This window comes from Phyllosticta citriasiana (assembly GCF_038021145.1).
Source record: "Phyllosticta citriasiana strain CBS 120426 chromosome Unknown IWZ02scaffold_1, whole genome shotgun sequence".
In the NCBI taxonomy this organism is placed as follows: Eukaryota; Fungi; Ascomycota; class Dothideomycetes; order Botryosphaeriales; family Phyllostictaceae; genus Phyllosticta; species Phyllosticta citriasiana.
Window position 1 is genome coordinate 1,611,263 of NW_027117278.1, and position 13,718 is coordinate 1,624,980.

Here is a 13,718-nt window from a genome sequence, read left to right on the forward strand (position 1 = left end):
GGGAATAGTTAGCTATTATGTACGGATTTTACTTATATAACTATAGGTAGCTATGTATAAGAATAGAGAAATAGGTTATATAGAAGGGAAATATAGGGAAGTATACTAAGGTAAGGGTTTATAGCCTTCTTAGATAGGGGGTTAGTAAGGGTTTTAGGCCTCCTTAGGTATAAGACTAAGGTACTACTTATAGGTAGATACCTTTATTAACTAGAGGAACTCTATTATATAGGAGATTCCTAGATAAGTATTTAGGAGGAGCTCTATTAAGAGATTACTCCTATATACTAGCTTAGCTAGCTATATTAAGAGGCTAGCTAGTAGCTTCTCTTATATACTACTATATCTTAGGTAACTAAGAAGTAGGTATTTTAGGTTTTATGTTACGGTACTATAGTAGAAGTAGTATAGTATATCTATCTTTCTAAAGTAGTATAGGTAGGCTTTAAAGTAGCTATGCCTAAAAGTTAGTTAGTAGAAGGCTAAGGCATATTACTATTCTATATAGGGGATTTTAATGTATTCTCTAGGCTTCTACTATAGGTTAGTATAGTAGGTATTAGGGTTTTATATAATAGCTTTCTTAGCTATTTTAGTAATATATATTACCTATTCTATATATATCTATACTTATAGCTATTACTAGATATAAGTAAAGCTAGTCCTATCCCTAGAGGGTAAGGTATCTAATACGGCCTCCTTTATAATATAATTAGCTTATTCGTTCCTATAGATACTAGTATACCCTAGTACCTAGTATAGGGAAACCCTACATCCTATTTATATAAGGGTGTTTATAGCTTAAACTATTTATATTTAGCATTCCTAGCTAGCATTATTAGAGGGGACCTTAAGCCTCTAGAGGGCGGCTTAGTTATCTACGAAGACCTTAATATAGTTATTCTTTAGGCTGTACGAGATAGCCTACTTAAGTATAGTAGGAATAGCATCTAGTTCCCTATTATATACTATTAGTAGTAGGCTAAGGTTAGCTCCCTTACTAGTATATAGTACATCTCTAGATAGGTTCTATGCGTAAAAAGCTATACTAATTCCTTTTCTACTAGGGATGTATAAAGCATCTATATAGATATAAATGTCTAAGGAGGGGGCTTTATTTACTATCTACTAATAGGCTATAGCCTCCTTCTCTTTAGAATTAGTACTAATATATACCTCGTACGGGAGAGATCTCTTCTATAGGGGAAAGTAGAAGTATGTAATTAATTAATTAATTATTTTACGTCTTACTAGAGCTATAGGCTATCTAAGATGGAGCTATCTATAGGGGATCCTATATACGTTTATAAGGTAAGTAGGAATGCCCGGCTAAAGAATCTTATATAATAAGGCGTAATTCTCGGTATAATGTCGGTATAGGGTAGGTATAGACGGATAGTTTATCTAGGCTCTTTTTAGGTAAGGGGGGGCTAAGGACTAGCCTTCCTACTATTATCTAAGTAGATAGGTGGTATAGAGTAAGAGTAAGGAAAGGAAGGGGGATAGGGAGAAGGTATATATAGAAAAGTAACTATAGTATAGGGTGGTAGGTAAGGCAGATTATATATATACTCTACTATAGTATTCTAGTACTATCCCTAATAGTACTATTCTTAGTTAGTGTTATATAACACCTTTCTTAGCACCTATAAAGGTAAAAAAAGTAGGTAAGGTTTTTAACTAGTAGTGTCTATCTTCTAGCTAACTAGCATAGTTAGCTAACACTTATTATAGAAAATAAAGAACGCTTAAGAACCTAGGTTTAATCTATATTAATGTTACTTATAATTTAATCTAGCCTAGTCGCCGCTATTAGACGACCGTATATTAATATTATTACTAATAATAGGGCTCTATACGCCGCCCTAGCCTAGGTATACTATATAGATGAATAGCATTAAGCCCTTACCTTACCGCTAAACAGTTATCTAATTATTATTAGGAGTAGGAGGGTTTAGCCGGAGTAGTTATAGAGTAGTCATCTAAGTTATATTAACGCCTTCCTAATCTAGAGGGCTAGGGTCTTAGTAGAGGCTCTATATAAGGTAGAGGAGGGATATAAGCCTAGAGGGTGTTAGGTAGATTATAGATAAAGGGGTCCCTTCCTAGATTATCTTTAGTTAGAGGGGTTCTAGGGTAGTACCTACGGGAACTATAAGTAGAGGGATTATAGAGCTTATTATTTACTCTACTAATAGAGCTTAGAATAGATTCTCTCTTCTTCTTTTTACTCTTCTTTTCCCTTAGTCTACTCTTTATATGTGCTATGCCCTAGTAGAAACCTTCATCTAATATATGAATTTAAGTATGAATTATTAACTAATGTCTCCTTAGAATAGCTCTCTATAGGGTATAGAGGCTATATTCCTACTATTATTATTATATATCTAAAGCGCTTCCTATATCACTTCTTTCCTAGTAGAGCTATAGAGTAGGTAGTTACTAATAAGATGTTATAGTATTTATTAGGTAGTATTATTATAGCTATAGTTATCCTAGGCTATCTTACTAAACCGTAATAGGTAGGCTTTAAAGTAGCTATAGTTTAGTTTTAATTAGAAGTAGGCTAATGCTTCTAGTTATCTATACTTAGGGAGTTAGATAGACATCCTTAGTATAGATAGGAAGTTATATATATATAACCCCTAGGGTAGTGTTATCTATGCTTCCTAGTATTATATAGTATATACTATCTATTCTACTATAGTTCTTTATTATACGCGTATCCTAAGGAGGGTAGTGCTTAAGTAGTTATTCTCTAGGGTTAGCTTAGTAGCCTCCTTTATAAGGGTATCTACTTATAGGTTTCCTCTAATCCCTATATAGCATAGCCTAGGGCCTATAAGAAGGTAAGACTACCTTATCTAGCCATAATTAAGTAGCCTATATCTATAGCTTAAAGTTATAGTCCTTAACCTAGTAGGTTAGATAGGGTTTAGAGGTAGTATAGTATAGCTTAGTTATCTATATATACTATAATCTATCATCCTAGCTATTTCTAGGTAGCTAACTCTATAGCCCTTATAAGTACCTCTAGTTCTCTATTATATATAAGCTAGTATAGTCTAGTGTTTCCTCTATATCTTACTACTACTCTTATACTATCTTATTAGGTGTTATATACTATAATTCCTATGCCTACTCTATTTTCTTTTAGGATAGATAAAGCGTTAGAGTATAGAATAACTACCTAAGTTATATATCCTATGTATCTAATATATGCTTAGGCTTCTTATTCCTTTAGGAGGTAGCTAATCTTAACTTTATACGGAGTAGTCTTTTTCTATAGGGAAAAGGAACCATGTTTAATTAGGCTTTTAGTACCTATTACTAGGTCTAAAATTATACTCTAGACATGTTTAAGTTATGTCTATCATCCTAGTATATTCTCTTATTTAAACTTATTAATAATTATACGTACTAGGTATTAGTAACTAAGCTTAAAGAGTTATATAGTATATACTTAAAGTAACATATTACGCCTTAGGTAGGGGGGGAGAAGTCCTACTTTAATTTCTATAGGGGTAATTAGGGAGGTCTAAAAGGCTCCTAGGATTTAGCATAGTCTATTATTTTAAAGTGTTCGTCTAAGTATCTTAGAGCTACTAACTTACTAGAAAACTAGGAACCTATAATCTACTACACTTTATATATAAGCTAGGTATAGTTATTAGATAGTAGTAGGGGATAGTCTATATTATATATTAGCTAGCCGTATAAGCCTACTAAGTAATTACTTTACTTAGGCATTCTAAATTATTATATACTACTAGAATAATAGGCGTATATTAAACTATATCCTAAGCTATTAGATGAGTTACTTTAGCTATACTATACGGTCTTCTAGGAGTATAATTATAGCTTACTTAGCCTTATCTAAGCTTATAAAATAGATAAGGTCTATTTTATCTTTATTAAAATTAATAGCATATTAGGTTCTAAGTAAGAAAAGCTAGTTAGCTTCCCGCTAGAGGATCTACGCATTTTTCTTCTAGCTTATTAAGGAGATTATGATTAAAACATTATTAATATATAAGAGGAATCGGACTAAGTAAGAGGAAAAGAGTTTTCATATATAAATAAGAAATAGGATTAGTAAGACTAGGCTTCCCTAGGGGATTCCTAAAACTATTAGATAAAGGTCCTCTTATTAGCTATTAAAGGAGATCTAGAGTTATTACCTACTAGTAAATATCTTTACCCATGCTAGGAGGGAGGTAGGGAGCCTAATTTCCCCTATTATATATAAGAGCTAGTTATAGGCTACATAATTAAAGGCACCTTATACATTAAGGAATAGGGTTAATATCTTATACCGTACCCTCCTCTCATCTTAGATAATATATATAAGGATTATTACTACATTAATTACTAACTTCTATAGTCGTCCGCCTATTTAGGATAGGTATAGGAGGTAGGTAGCTTCTATAAGCACTCTAAGATGTTTTACTATAATGCGTTTAAGGACTTTTCCTAGGTAGTTAAGTAGGGAGATAACTCTATATACTTTTAGGTCTACGTAATTAGGTTTCCCTAGCTTCTTAAGTATTATACCTACCGCTTCTCTCTAGCATTCTAGGTAATATCCGTACGTAAAGAAGGTTTAGTATATCTAGGTAAATTTTTTAGGATGAGCGTTATATACCTTAGTAATCATCTTCTAGTAGATCTAGTCTAGCCTAGGGGTAGTGCCTTTAATCTTATAAGAGTAGGCATACTATACTTCCTTATCTATAAGGGAGGGCTAGTCCTATAGCCCTTCCTTATAGTTTATCTAGTTATATAGGGGAACGTGTAGTAGTAGGGGGAAGAGTTTCTAATGGAAGGTAGCATACTTACTATTATATAATGATTAGAGTTAATCTTAAAGGTTACGTATCTAGGGGATTCACTTAGATTAGGTTACTTTCATGTACGCTATTACCTTATAGATAGACTAGGGTGTTTCTTTTATGAGGAAGTTATTCTAGTACTCTTATTTTACCTACTTAATAGCTATGTTATATATATTCTATGCTTATATATATGTGACTTAGTTATAATATACCCTACACCTTACTTATATAGCGGTTATCCTTAAGGCTATAAGGAGTAGGGACTACTATAGTTTTTATTACTATCTAGGGGTTACCTATAGGATGCTACGTTTAGCTACTATCTCTATTACCTTTATAAGGCGTTATCTAAGTTAGTCTAGGTCCTCTTATAAGGTCCTACTAGAGAGTATATATTATACCCTATTAGGAAGGGCTTAGATAAGTAGACTTATAATCTTATTTAACTCTTCTTAGATGATTTACCTATACTAGGCCTAGTTAGCCTTTTTAATATTAAACTATAGTAGTAGCATTAGTATGTCTTAAAACTTATTATACGTAATAGTAAAGAGAATAGTGTTATAGTTAGATAGAGGGTTCTCTTATACCTACTAGTTAATCACTTAAGTAGTAACTATTAGAGTATATAGGAAGAGGTTAATAACCGTTTCCCTTTCTATCCCTATATAAAAGAAGGTACCTGCTCTAGGTTAGTTTTAGAGTTTAAGGCGGTTTTCCTTAATCTATTTATATAGAGCTTCTACTTTATGAGATTAGGGGGAGAGTAGGTCCTATATTAGATGGTGTTCATTAAAGTCCCCTATATAGATTATTAGCATGGTAGGGGGGCTATACTTAATAACTCTTTCTATTATATATAGGGAGGATAGGGTGCCTTATTCTACCTTATTATAGATGTTAACTACGTAGATAGTATCTTCTCTATAGGTTAAATCTATAGTAAGGCAGTTAGGGCTAGGGAAGATATCTAGGTAAGGATTCACCTAGATGTAGGTAAGGGATTTATTTAGGTAGAGTATTATCTAAGGACGTAAGCCCTATAGGAAGGTTAGAAGAATTTATATTATAGAGGGGTAGGAGATTAATTATATGTTAGCTATATCATCTTATAGTGTTATCTATAGTTCCTAGATAAATATTAGGTAGATACCTAATTAGAGAGCATCCTAGAGTGCCGCTTCTATAGCCTAGGCATTCCGGTTTAAGTTAACTTACATAACTTTAAGGTTACCTAATATATACGCTAGGGGGATGTCTTTATTAGATAGTAGGGATAGTTTAGGTCCTAGGAGTAATAAGTACTATTATAGTTACTATACTTTAGCGCTATATAGGTATATGTTATACCTCTCTTTATATAGTGTTTATAGTTATGCTTCTCTATTACGTAGGGGCTAGTATATAGTAAGTATTTAGTCCTATTATAATACCTTAAGGAGCTATAGCTAAATTCTTAATACTTTATATACTACACGTTAGGAGTAATCCTAAGGAGTTTTATAACCCTTACACTTACTCCTATAAGGTAGAATAGCTTTAAGATAGCTATCTCTACTTCTTTTACTATACGAAAGGCTATAATAACTAACCCTACTTTCTAGGTAGCCCTCCTTTCGGCCGAAGTGAGCTAGTATAGTGTTCTAATAATAGAAAGGCTAGGGTTAAAGGTATGGACCTCTTCTATAATGAATTATCTAATATTAAGTAGGCGTAGGTCTTCTAGAGGGATACTATAGGTAATAACCTTATACTAGGTTTAGTTCTCCTAGACTATAGCATCTAGGAATAGGTAAGTAAAGAGGTCCTTATAGGAGATAAGGAATTTAGAGTTATACTAGGGTGAGCTAGTAAGTAGGATATTACCCTTCTCTATATATATTACTATTAACATAATAGGGCTAGATATACCTACGTTCTTAAAAGTATTATTAATGTTATTTCATATAGAAAGAGGGTTAAAGTCTAGGAAGGAACTCTACTTCTAGATAATAACCTATATATCCCGTAGGGTCTTTTAGGGAGTAGTAGCTAGCTTTATAGTTATCTTTAGATAGGGAGTTATCGTGTATAGTTTCCTAGTAGTAGTTACTTTCTAGGCTTAGGTTATATATGAAGGGTTAGCTAGGGTTATAGGAAGGATAACTAGCTTTTATAGCTAGTAAACTTTTACTCCTAGTATATAGGTAGTATTTTTAAGGGAGTAAACTTAAGTAGTAAGAACTAATAATATATTACCTACGCGACCTATCTTAGTATAATCCCGTAGGACATTACTAAGGTTATAGAGTCTTTACTTTTTACTTATGTTATACGTAAGGTTTATTACGTATAGGATGTAAGAGAGGGCTATATTAATTACCTCCTAGGTAGTATTAAAGTTCGGACGAAATCTAACCCTAGTCCTTTTTTCTTAGTAGGTAGGGTTAGGTTTAGAAGTATCTACTAGGATAGTTCTCTTTAGCCTAGTATACTATTTCTAGACTAGGCCTAGTATAATAAGTAGTAGGGATAATAGGGGGATAGGGCTTATAGGAGCGTCCTAATCTATTTCCTTAGGTTTATTAGCTAGTTAAGTTAGTAGTAAGTTAGATAGTATAGGGATATCCTAGTCTATTTCCTTAGGTTTATTAGTAAGTTAAGTAGGCGGTAGGCTAGGCAGTATAGGGGTATCCTAGATTTTATAGTTATAGCCGTCTAGTAGAAGGGAAACTAGTTTAGGTAGGGCCTCCCCCTAGGGGGTAGGCATAGGTATACTTATAGTACGATACTTTAGAGGGTAGGTTTTCACTTTCTAACTTTAGTCATATATATATAATCCTATACTATAGAGTTATAGCGGGTATAGTGATTTTTAATTTTTTAAAAATTTTATATATAGTAATAACTTATTAACGCATAGGCTTTTTCTAAGAAGTAGTAGCTAAACTAAAAAAGAGTATATAAGAAGTATATAATTCTCTCCTAGCCATTACTCTTAAGATGTATAATACTAGCTTTTACTCTCTTAAGCTAAGTTAGCCGCTTTCGTATAGGGTCCCCTTCTATTAGAGTAGGGATTTACTTAAGGGCTTTATAGCTCTACTAATTAATTAATTAATTAATTAATTATTTTACGTCTTACTAGAGCTATAGGCTATCTAAGACGGAGCTATCTATAGGGGATACCGTATACGTTTATAAGGTAAGTAGGGATGCCTAGCTAAAGAGTCTCATATAATAAAGTATAATTCTTAGTATAGTATTAGTATAGGGTTATTATAGATAGATAGTTTATCTAGGCTCTTTTTAGGTAAGAGGGGGCTAAGAACTAGCCTTCCTACCGTTATCTAAGTAGATAGGTAGTATAAAGTAAGAGTAATAAAAGAAAGGGGGGCGGGAAGAAGGCGTACGTAGAAAAGTAAATATAGTATAGGGTAGTAGGTAAGGTAGATTATATATATGCTCTACTATAGCGTTCTAGTACTATTCCTAATAGTATAATTTTAGGATAACCTAATATTTATGCTAGGGGGATAGCTTTATTAGATAATAGGGATAGTTTAGGTCCTAGGAGTAATAAGTACCATTATAGTTACTATACTTTAACGCTATATAGGTACATTTCGTACCTCTCTTTATATAGTAGTTATAGTCGTGCTTTTCTATAGTATAGGGGCTAGTATATAGTAAGTATTTAGTCCTATTATAACACCTAGAGGAGCTATAGCTAAATTCTTAATACTTTATATACTATATATCTAGAGTAATCCTAAGGAGTTTTATAACCCTTATACTTACTCCTATAAGATAGAATGGCTTTAAGATAGCTATCTCTACCTCTTTTACTATACGGAAGGCTATAATAACTAACCCTACTTTTTAGATAGCCCTCCTTTCGGCCGAAGTAAGCTAGTATAGAGTTCTAATAACCGAAAGGCTAGGATTAAAGGTATAGACCTCTTCTATAATAAATTATCTAATATTAAGTAAGCGTAGGTCTTTAAGAGGGATGCTATAGGTAATAACCTTATACTAGGTTTAGTTCTCCTAGACTATAGCATCTAGAAATAGGTAAGTAAAGAGGTCCTTATAGGAGGTAAGGAATTTAGAGTCGTACTAGGGTAAGCTAGTAAGTAGGATGTTACCCTTCTCCGTACATATTACTATTAACATAATAGGGCTAGATATGCCTATATTCTTAAAGGCGTTATTAATATTATTTTATATGGAGAGAGGGTTAAAGTCTAGGAAGGGACTTTACTACTAGATAATAACCTATATGTCCTATAGGGCCTTTAGGGGAGTAGTAGCTAGCTTTATAGTTATCTTTAGGTAAGGAGTTATTATGTATAGTTTTCTAGTAGTAGTTACTTTCTAGGCTTAGGTTATATACGATGGTTTAGCTAGGTTTATAGGAAGGATAACCGGCTTTTATAGCTAGTAAACCTTTACTTCTAGCGTATAAGTAGTATTTTTAAGGGAGTAAACTTATATAGTAAGAACTAATAATGTATTACCTACGTAACCTATCTTAGTATAATCCTATAGGACGTTACTAAGGTTATAGAGTCTTTACTTTTTACTTATATTATATATAAGGTTTATTATGTATAGGATGTAAGAGAGTACTATATTAATTACCTTCTAGGTAGTATTAAAGTTTAGATAAAATCTAAACCTAGTCCTTTTTCCTTAGTAGGTAGGGTTAGGTTTAGAGGCATCTACTAGGATAGTTCTCTTTAGTATAGTATACTATTTCTTAATTAGGCCTAGTACGATAAGTAGTAGGGATAATAGGGGGAGAGGGCTTATAGGGAAATCCTAGTCTATTTCCTTAGGTTTATTAGCTAGTTAAGTAGGTAGTAGGTTAGATAGTATAGGGGTATCCTAGTCTATTTCCTCGGGTTTATTAGCGAGTTAAGTAGGCGGTAGGCTAGGTAGTATAGGGGTATCCTAGATTTCATAGTTACGGTCATCTAGTAGAAGGGAAACTAGTTTAGGTAGGGCCTTCCCCTAGGGGGTAGGTACGGGTATACTTATAGTACGATACTTTAGAGGGTAGGTTTTTACTTTCTAACTTTAGTTATATATGTATAAGCCCGCGCTATAGAGTTATAGCGGGTATAGTAATTTTCGATTTTTTAAAAATTTTATATATAGTAATAACTTATTAATACATAGGCTTTTTTTTAAGAAGTAGTAGCTAAACTAAAGAAGAGTATATAGTCGGATTAATTAATTATCTACTCTACTAATTAATTAATTAATTATTTTACGTCTTACTAGAGCTATAGGCTATCTAAGACGGAGCTATCTATAGGGGATACCATATACGTTTATAAGGTAAGTAGGGATGCCTAGCTAAAGAGTCTTATACGACGAAGTATAATTCTTAGTATAGTATTAGTATAGGGTTATTATAGATAGATAGTTTATCTAGGCTCTTTTTAGGTAAGGGGGGACTAAGAACTAGCCTTTCTACCGTTATCTAAGTAGACGGGTAGCATGAAGTAAGAGTAATAAAAGGAAGGGGGGCGGGAAGAAGGCGTATATAGAAAAGTAAATATAGTATAGGGTAGTAGGTAAGGTAGATTATATATATGCTCTACTATAGCGTTCTAGTACTATCCCTAATAGTATAATTTTAGGGTAACCTAACATTTATACTAGGGGGATAGCTTTATTAGATAATAGAGATAGTTTAGGTCCTAGGAGTAATAAGTACCGTTATAGTTACTATACTTTAACGCTATATAGGCATATTTTATACCTCTCTTTATATAGTAGTTATAGTTATGCTTTTCTATAGTATAGGGGCTAGTATATAGTAAGTATTTAGTCCTATTACGATACCTAGAGGTATCACGAATCGTTAAGCGGCTAATATGTAGGCTTTTCGCCTAGAGGCTATCTACTTAGTCGGACGTATATAAAATTAAAAAGAACTTAATTAAAGTTAAGTAGTTAAAAGATGAAGTTAAGTAAAGTCTTCTTAATTATTATAAATATAGAAGATGCTATATACTCTTCTATCTTCTATATATATTTATATAAGAAGTAAAATGAGAACTAAACTCTCTCTTTACTACGCGAATTACTACTTTAGTTACGTTATTAAAATAGATGAGAAATTAATCTTCTTATTACCGCGCGAAGTTTCGTTAGCTATTAAGTAGGCTATATATCCTTAGTAGTATTTATTATCTATTAGTACTACTAGCTTATACGGCTTAGCCGGTTTACGTAGCTTAGTTATAATTAGCTTCGGCTTATTAAGTAATCACGTAAGGGCGTAGTTATAATGTGCTTACGTTACTAGTATCTAATATATACTCACGTTACTAGCATCTAATAGCTATTATAACATTCCCCCCTAATAGGAAGCCTAAGTTAGCTTATTAGGTACTTATATAGATAACTAACCGGCACTATTTTAGTAAGGGCGTAAAGTATAGGACTACTAGGTATATCTTATTATTAGGTTTATAGTTTAACTAACCTTCTTTACTACTACCTTAATAATAATAATAGACCTTACTTCTATTATTATATCTTCCTATTACTCTTAGCCTATCTCTTACTTAAGTAACTAGCTCTAGTAATAATAGTAAGTCCTCCCGTTTATAGTAGGTCTAAAAACGCTTAACTAATTATTACGTAATAGTATCTAATTAACTTCATTACTCTAAGCGCCCTAAAGGTAATATAATGCCTTAAGAGGATACTAAGGTAACTTAGGACCGTCGCGTAAGACGTTATACGTAATTAGCTAATTATCTATATATTTAGAGTTTTAAAAAGGTAAAGTAAAGCTAACTAGTCTAGGTATAGTACCTAGCTCTTAAGAGCTAGCGTACGTCGCTATTCTACCTATAAATCCTCGTACGAATGTTATGTAAGCTAATTTACCTACCTTACCTTCGCGTATATATTCTAGTAGCCATTATATCGGCGTACTACTAAGTATACCTTCGCGCGAAAGTAATAATAGTAGCATTATTTATCTAGCTACTTTACCTATAGAATTACTAGTAGAACCTTTAGATTAGGACTTAGAGGTAGATACTTCTAATAAGATTATAGTCTTTATCCCGCGTAAGGCCTTTAAAAAACTTACTAAGGTATATATTACTACTTACTTATCCTTACGTAATAGCTAACTTATTATAGAAATCCCTTAGCAGTAATAAAACTAGCTAATACGCGATGCGTATATTAGGCCTTAGCGACTTAGCTTATTATGCTATCATCCTAGTTTCTAAGGATCATTTTAACATTATGTCTACGGAATCTTATAGTTCTTCGCGCGATACTTATTTAATCTAATACGTAGGTATTAATTAGGCTACTAGTTATACTAAGTACTAGGATAATCTCTCTACTTACGTCTTCTATAGTTACTATAAGTTACTAGGTTTCTTATAGGGTTAATACGCGAACTATATCTAGGGCACTAGTAACCTTAACTATACCGTAAGTAACCTTACTAGTACTCATCCTCCTAATTAACGCGAAAGGCGTAAGGATAAGATATAGCCTAGAGAGTACTTTACTCTTCGTCGCGCGATAGATAACTAGGTTAATAACTTTCTCTAGGACTCTATTAAAGGTATAATAAGGCCTAAACTTAAGAAGTTAGCTCTAGTTCCTACTAAAGAGAAGGAAGAGGAGTAAGGGTATAAAAGATAAGGAATAAAATTAAAATAGGAAAATAGGATAGATAAGGATAAATTAGTTCATATAGATAAGAGTTATTTACTACGGCGTCGAAGGATTCTCTTTACTAGAGTATAGGCGGGCTAGTTATTAGATTACGTTTCTTCCTATAATTCTTATTAGAGGAAGCCTCTTTTCTATTTTTCTAGGTTCTTTAGTAGTCTAGGAGTAGAAGGATTAGTAGTATAGAAGTCCTCTACTTTTTAGGGGGCTCTAATAAAAGAACTTACTACATACTACTTATTATCTTAATTATATCCTACCTATTAGACCTAATACCTTAAAATTCCGTAAGTAACCTTACTTATATAGATAAAGTTAACTTCCTATTCTTACTAGTTATTAATAACCTTAGGTTCTAGCTTAGTATATCCCTATTATAGTAATAGGTCTATAGCTACTTTACGTAGGCGATTAGTATAGAAAAGGTTTATAACCTTCATGCTTTTTAGAAGATCTAATTCGTACGAATATCCTTTTATTCTAGTAATCTTAAATGGTCCTGCGTTAGGAGCGTCTAATTTTAGATTTAGCCGGTCCGTTATCTAGCTAGTCTTCTTAATGTAAATAAAGTCTCTAATATTAAAGTTAGGTATATAATAGTATTTATTAGCTTATTAGTAGTTCTTTTCTTACGATTAGTAAATTAATTTATAGGCGTACTCATAGGCCTCTTATCTTCTTTTTTAGAGAGACTAAGCTATAGACTATATTCTGCCTTTAGGCGAAGTAGTTATTATTATATGAGTAGTCTAGTTATAATATATACATAGCACGAAGCTAAGGTCTACTTCTACTAGTATAAGACCTATAGCCTTATATAGGAGGGTAGCCTAAGCTAAGTCCATTAATAGTAGAAGATTAGACTAGTTATTTTAGTAGTAATTAATAAAGGGTTATAGTTAGTATATAAGGACCTAATTTACTATCTTAGTAATTCCGTTTATCTAAGAGTAATAGGCTAAATTAAAGTGTTATTTAATACTAGTTAACTTATATAGCTCCTACGCGAAGGCTAAAATGAACTAAGGACCTTAATCTAATAGTATACTTTTAGGATTTCCGAAAATTCGGTAGACGTAATTATAAAAAAGTTAAGATACTCCTTTAGCGTTAATTTTCTTTATATAAGGTAAACTAAAGGTTCTTTAGGATAACTAGTCTATAATAATAAGGATATAATTA